We start from the raw sequence: 7556 nt of genomic DNA, 5'->3' as shown, positions 1-7556 counted from the left end.
GTGAACTCTCCTCACTGGTTAGGCCAGTTTGAGATGATTTTTCTCTTACTTTGAGCTAAACCCATTAAAAATGACTGACGTACTTTATAGAGTGTTAATTCAGTCAAAAATATGTACCTAACTTCTACTTCTAAAAATGAACTAAAATCTATGAAAATAAAAAGGATCAATACTTCTAGACTACATCTAGGCGATAAAACAGAATAACTCTGCCTCACTCAGCTCTTATTAAATTACGTGATGGTAACAAACTACCCCAAGATCTCCATGGCTTACAACGAAACAGAATTTAGGATGGTTATTCTCGCTCTTGTTACGTTTCCATTGTGGGTCTCCCTCATGGTATCTTTATTCTGAGCACATGTTGGCTGGTGTCAACGGCACCACTTGGATGTATGTAAATCACTTAAAACCGATTTAAAAGTTAAAATAAAACTATAGCAACAATAATCTTATTGGATACACAATATAAATAAGTTGCAATTATAACATCAGTAACAATAAATAACAATAATAATAATAAAATGGGAGGGGAATAAATAACAGTTTAAAGTTTCTTATGTATGCTATCAAAATTAAGTTACTATCAGCTTGAAATCTGATATTATAACTATAAGATATTTTACATGTGTTTTATGGTCACTACAAAGGATAAACCTGTAGTAGATACACAAAAGATTATAATAAAAAATCAAAGCACACCACCAAAGCAGAGCCCACCCTAAAATCCCACCAAGCAGTGGAGCTCAGCATATTTCCCTACTCAATTGCTGAACACAGTCTCTAGCCCCACCTAACTGTGGGATACAGTTAAAGGCCCTCCATAACTAGAGGGTCTGACCAGTAATCTTGACCAAAGACAGAGCACAGCCGACAGTCTACATGATTCAAAGCCCAACCTGTATTCCTGCCCAACACTGGGGCCCAGCTTGAGGCTCCATCTGATCATAAAATCCAACCTATATTCCTAACTGAACACAAAGGCCAACTAGTGGAACCACCCATTCAGGGAGCACAGCCTATGGCCCAGCCTATCCAGGAGTGATTGTGGAACACGGTCCACAGCCCTGACCAGATGTGGAATATAACCGGTGGTATCACCCTTCCAGAGAACACAGCCTGAAAACCTGCCAAACCAGAGTGATTGCAGAGCCCAACTAGTGGTCCCACTTGACTACAGAACATAGCCAGCAGCCCCACCCAACCACAGAGCCCACCTAGCTGCACCCCCTCCTCCAAACTCAGAGTGCAGGCAGTGGCATCACCTGCCTCTGAAACCAAGACTCTCATGCCCAAAGATGCTACCAGATGATGCACGCAGTACCACAAGCTGAGCTAATGGTGAATGTCTTTCCCCGCAGAAATAAACCTATAAAGTCTTACTCAAATGTAGATACATATGCAAAAATATAAGGATCATGAAGAATCAGGTAAACATATCACCACCAAAGGTAACTAATAAAGCCTCGGTGACTGACCCTGAAGAAATAAAAACTGTAAAAAAAGAATTCAGAATAAGCCTCTTAAAGAAGTTCATCAAACTATAAGAATACACAAAGAAAAATATAGGAAACCAATGCATGAACAAAGAAATAGAAGCCATCAAAAACAAACAAAAACCCAAAAATCCTATAGATGAAGAACACAATGAACAGAAGAATTCAATAGAATATAATGGAAATCATAGTACAATATATAAATGTATCAAAGTAACACACTGTACACCTTAAATTTATACAATGGTCCATGTCAAATTTATCCAATAAAAAATAGAATTCACTAGAGAGCTTCAACACCAGACTGAAAATAAAAAAAAAAGTCAGTGATCCTGAGACAAATCATTCGAAATTATACAATGAGAGGAGCAAAAGAGAAAAAGAATGAAAATGAGTGAAGAAAGCCTATAGGATTTATAGGACACCATAAAGAAATAATATCTGCATTATTAGAATCCAGGAAGGAGAAGAAAAAGAAAAAGGGAAAGTTTGTTTAAATAAATAGATAAAAATTTCCCAAATTTGGGGACCAAAAACACATCCAGATTCATGAGGCTCAAAGGACCTCAATTAAATTGAACCCAAAAAGTTCTACACAGACACACATTATAATAAAATTGTCAAAAATCAAAGACAAAGAAAGAATTTTGAAAGCAGCAAGAGAAAAGAGGCTCATCACATACAGGGGAGCCCCCCATAAGACTATCAACAGTTTCTCAGTGGTAACTTTGCAGGCCAGGAGAGAGTGGGAAGATGTATTCAAAATATTGAAAGAGTCTACAGCCTTGCTACCCTGAACAAGCTTGATCCCGTCTGATCTCAGAAGCTAAGCAGGGTCGGGCCTGGTTAGTACTTGGATGGGAGACCACCTAGGAAGACCAGGTACTGTAGGCGTAAAAATTAAAAAATAAGGGATTGTAAACTGACAAGGTCCTTGCGATCTAACTGCATTTTTCATTCTTGAAATGGTATTTTTTTTTTTTTTAAATAGAGACACACTAAAAAGTTGATTCTGTTAACGTATTTCTCCATTTATTTTGTGGCACAGGCTGCCTATTTCTCCTTTCTGATACTGGTGTTCTTGAAGGTATTTGGACAATTATCAACAGTGAACAGTATACAAAGGAATATTAATATAGTATATGAATATATGAATATTAATATAATAATGCTGTACTAGTCCAGACAGTTCATTTTTTTTTTTTTTTTTCGCTAGCACCAACATTTTATGGTAGGGAATGATTGCAGTTTCTCACATCAGTCCCAACATGTTAGGCAGATTCCCCAAATGTCTTTGTCTTTCCTTAGAAACCAGTTATAGGTCTCACTCATGACCAGTGGCATATCATGGGCAGCACAGGGGGAGCAGTCCACTTAGGCTTATAGTAAACTGTTCGAATGTGCATCAGCAGCAGAAGTTTTTAGGGGAGAGTACTATGTTCATTTTCTATTGCTGATGTAACAAATTAGATAAACTTAATGGCTTAAAACAATACAAATTTATTACCTAGTTCTAGAGATTAGAAGTCTGAAAATTAGTCTTACGGGGCCAAAATCAAGATGTCGGGAGTATAAGATATTTTACATGTGTTTTATGGTCACTACAAAGGATAAACCTGTAGTAGATACACAAAAGATTATAATAAAAAATCAAAGCACACCACCAAAGTCATTAAGTCATAAGGATTACTGAAAAAGAGAAAACAAGGAACATAGTATCTACGAAACAGTCAGAAAACAACAAAACGGCAACAGAAAGTCATTATTTATCAATAATTACCTTGAATGTAAATGTATTAAAATTCTCCAATAAAAAGACCGAGAATGGCTAAGTGGATTAAAAAAAAAAAAAAAAAAAAAGATCCAAAGATGTGCTGCCTACAAGAAACTCACTTCAGTTTTAAGGCCATATACAGAGACAGTGAAGCAAAAGAAGAAGATATTCTAAACAAAAGGTAAACAAAAGAAAGCTATACTTACATCTGACAAAATAGACTCTAAGCTGTCCCACTGGTCCAGGTACCCAGAATAAAAACAGACACATAGACCAAAGGAACAGAATTGAGAGCCCATGTATATGACCAACTCTTATTTGATGAGGGAGTATGTATATGACCAACTCTTATTTGATGAGGGAGCCAAGCATACTCATTGTGGAAAAGATGATGTCTTTAGCAAATGGTGCTGGGAAAAACTGCATATATATGTATATGACCAACTCTTATTTGATGAGGGAGCCAAGCATACTCATTGTGGAAAAGATGATGTCTTTAGCAAATGGTGCTGGGGAAAACTGCATATTCACATGTAAAAGAATGAAACTGGACCCCTATTTTATGCCACTCACAAATATTAATTCAAAATGGATCAGAAACTTAAATGTAAGACCTAAAACTATAAAATTCCTTGAAGAAAATGTAAATGAAAAGTTTGTTGACACTGTTCTAGTCAATCAATTTTTGAATATGACACCAAGAACACAAACAAAAAAAGTAAAATCAACAAGTAGGATTTTCTCAAACTAAAAATCTCCTGCACAGCAAAAACAAACAAACAAACAATCAACTAAAAAGCCAGCCTATGAAATGGGAAAAAAATATTGGCAAACCACATATCTGATAAGGGGTTAATATCCAAAATATATAAAGGACTCATATAACTCAATAGAAAAACCATGATCCACTTAAAACAAGCAAGCAAACAAAAAGCAAACATGGATGAAAGACTTGAATAGACATTTTCCCAAAGAACACATACAAATGGCCAGCAGGGGCATAAAAAGGTGCTCAACATCACTAATCATCAACATCATAATCAAGAAAATGCACATCAAAACCACAAGGAGATAGCACCTCACACCTGTTGGGATGGGTATTAACGAAAAGACAAGAAACAACACCTTGGTGAGGTTATGGACAAAAGGGAACCCTTGTGCAAATTGGTAATATATATACATAGGAAACAAAATCACTATCTCAAAGAGATACCTGTATTCCCATGTTTATTGCAGCATTATTTACAACAGCCAAGGTACTGAAAAAAACCTAAGTATCCACTGATGGATAAATGGATAAAGAAAATGTGATACACACACACACAAATGAAATATTAGCCCTTAAAAAAAGGAAATCTCTGCCATTTGGATCAATATGGATGAAACTTGAGGGCATATGCTAAGTGAAATAAGTCAGACAGAAAAAAAAAATTTACAGAAACAGGGAGTAAATTCTTTCTCAGGGTAGGAGTGGGTTGATAGAATGGTCAAAAGTACAAACTTCTAGTTACAAAATGAATGATATTGGGGACCTATTTTATAGCATGGTGACCATAGTTAACAATTCTGTACTGTATACTTAAAAGAGAGTAAATTTTGAAAGTTCTCACCACATAAAAAGATAACTATAAGAGGATGTAATTAAAAAAAAAAAGCAAATTTTCAGAATTCTATAAATACAAAAGTGTCCTACAAGTCTTCAGAAGAATGTACATAAGTAATATATTTATGTACATTACTTATATTATAACAGTTTTAAAATTATGAAATGAAAATAATTTCGATCTAGACTTCTATATAACAGTAAATCAATGTTAAGGGGAGAATAAGGATATTTTCAAGCAAAGAAGGTCACAAAAGCTTTGCTTTTGAAGCAACCCTTCTAAAGAAGCAAATAAAAGATATGCTTTACCAAGAAAGCAAGAAGAAAACCAAGACGGAAGAAGACATGGGATTCAGAAAGGAGTAGTCTACACAAGAAAGCAGCATAATTTCTGGATTGTACGTGATGACTGTAGAGCAGACCTACAGAGCAGCAGCCTGCATCAGAGAAGACAGGCAGCAGTCTCTAACCTCTAGGCTCACCTCCCCAAGGAGAAATTGATGCGTGTTAGGAGCGGGTGGAGTGGGTGGGGAGGAAGAGGCACCTGAAGTGTTTGATTATTTTGAGAGGAGTTTTACAGTTCAATCAAAAGCTAGGCCAAAAAATAAAAATAAAAAAGGCTCATTATCTTCCAAGAAAAACAAGACTGTACATTGAAGCAAATATCATCACTGAATGCAATGCAGTTCACTTGTCAATAATATTTAGATATTATCAATATTATCATGTTAACAATGCTATCATAGGGTTGCAACAGGGAACTGATTTTTAAAATTATAATCCTTCTGGTACTACTTGACTTTTAAATTATATCTGGCTACTATGATTTAAAAATTAAATTAAATTTGAATGCTTAAAGTTCTTTGCAAGTTTCTCATTTAATTTCAAATGAGCTTACTTTCCTGTCTCTAACATGAAAAGCTGTGCCAAATTATTTCTATGTTCTCTCCCACTCCTGTCTTTTATTCTGTGAGTCTATGTGTCCATGGCTATGATGTATTTCATTCCACTGGTGAAGAATAATTAGGAAAGTGTAAAAAACTAAACTGCCGAATTAGTTTTTTGAGATATTTTCCAGAGTTCACACTTGCTAAGTTAATAGATTGTTTTCAAGACCCATTTAGACATTATCCTCAGATTGTTATCAGTGTAGTGTAGCTAATTTGCATCTTTGCACTCCAAACTTTAAGGAGCAACACACCCTAGCTGATGAGTATCCAGTGAATCTCAGAATAGGATGATCTTTTAAGAAGATGGCTCCTGGGATACCAAGCAGGTCCCATTTCCTGGACTTGCCCACATTCTCTCTAAATGACTTTCAAGATATACTTTTCTTTTTCTGAATTTACTGAGTTATATTTTTGAAAATAAATTTGGAGCTAAAACTTATTGTATAGAGAGAACCCTGACTGGTTTATGACAAGGTGAATTCCAAAATCTAATAATTTGCTTTTTCACATTAAAGGTCAAATTTACGAAATATCTCTCAAAGGCTCAAGTCAGCTTGTCGACTTAATCAAATAAGATCTAGATGTACTGGTTCAATCATTTTGATGGTAACCCAACTGCACAGAATATGTCCTACTAGGAAAATTATCAAATGCTGTGTTACATTCTCCTAACAGATATGAAGCTGAAAAAGCAGAAACAATTGGGCATAGTTGTACGTGAAATATTTTATGTACACAACTTCAACTTTCTTACACAAAGCATCTTAGAAACCAAGAGCAATTGTATCTGAACCTTCCCACCGAGACAACTAATGCAATATTATACACATGATCATTTGAATTTTTTTCCGTATATTTTATGGCTGAATCAATCAATCTATTTTAGCATAACAAATGGAGACGTCCACTTGTTTTTCTTCAAAATAGAAAAATTTTTTAAATACAGTGGGGATGGACCTAGAGGGGATTGTGCTAAGTGAAATAAGTCAAACAAAGAAAGACAAATCCCTTCAGATCTCACTTATATGCAAAATCTAAAGACCAAAATAAACAACAATAACAACAAAACAGAAACATATTGATAAAGAACAAACTAATTAATGGTTATCAGATGGGAGGGGGGCTGCGGGGTTAAAAAGGTGAAGGAATTAAGATGTACAAATCAGTAGTTATAAAATAGTCACAGGGATGTAAAGTATAGCATAAGGAATATAGTCAATAATATTATAACAACTATATATGGAGCCAGGTGGGTATTAGACTTATCAGGGGGATCACTTTGTAAATTATATAGTTGTCTAATCACTATGCTGTACACTTGAAACCAATATAAAATAATATTGAATATCAACTGTAATTGAAAAAATAATATAAATAAATAAATAAATAAATAAGTAAAATTGAATTAAAGAAAATTGCTAAACAGATAAAAAAGTAAAGAGTATGGTATAATGACCCCAGATACCCTTCTATACATAACTAGTTCATTTTCATCTATTCCACCCCACCACCACCCTAACTATTTCTCCCTGCACTGGATTACTTTGAAGAAAGTCTATGGACGTTTATGTATATTTAAAAAAAAAATCTTAAAAAATAACCACAATATCATTTTTATATCTACAAACTGTTAATAATAATTTCTTAATGTTACCAAATATCCAGTGAGTGTTCATATTCTCACAGTTGTCTTCCAAATTTATTTAAGTTTGAGTTAGTGTCCAAGTAAGGTC

At 34.6% G+C, this 7556-nt stretch overlaps 1 protein-coding gene and 1 pseudogene across 1 annotated transcript in view; one reads left to right on the top strand and one right to left on the bottom strand.

Annotated features, from left to right (window-relative positions):
- Positions 1-7556, bottom strand: part of MALRD1 (MAM and LDL receptor class A domain containing 1) — a 533295-nt gene that overhangs the window by 522401 nt on the left and 3338 nt on the right.
- On the top strand, positions 2272-2390 carry LOC112475733 (annotated as a pseudogene).

This window comes from Pteropus alecto, unplaced genomic scaffold (genome assembly GCF_000325575.1).
Source record: "Pteropus alecto unplaced genomic scaffold, ASM32557v1 scaffold11, whole genome shotgun sequence".
Lineage (NCBI taxonomy): Eukaryota > Metazoa > Chordata > Mammalia > Chiroptera > Pteropodidae > Pteropus > Pteropus alecto.
The sequence above is the reverse complement of the archived record's forward strand: the minus strand, read 5'-3'. Positions and strand labels throughout refer to the sequence as shown.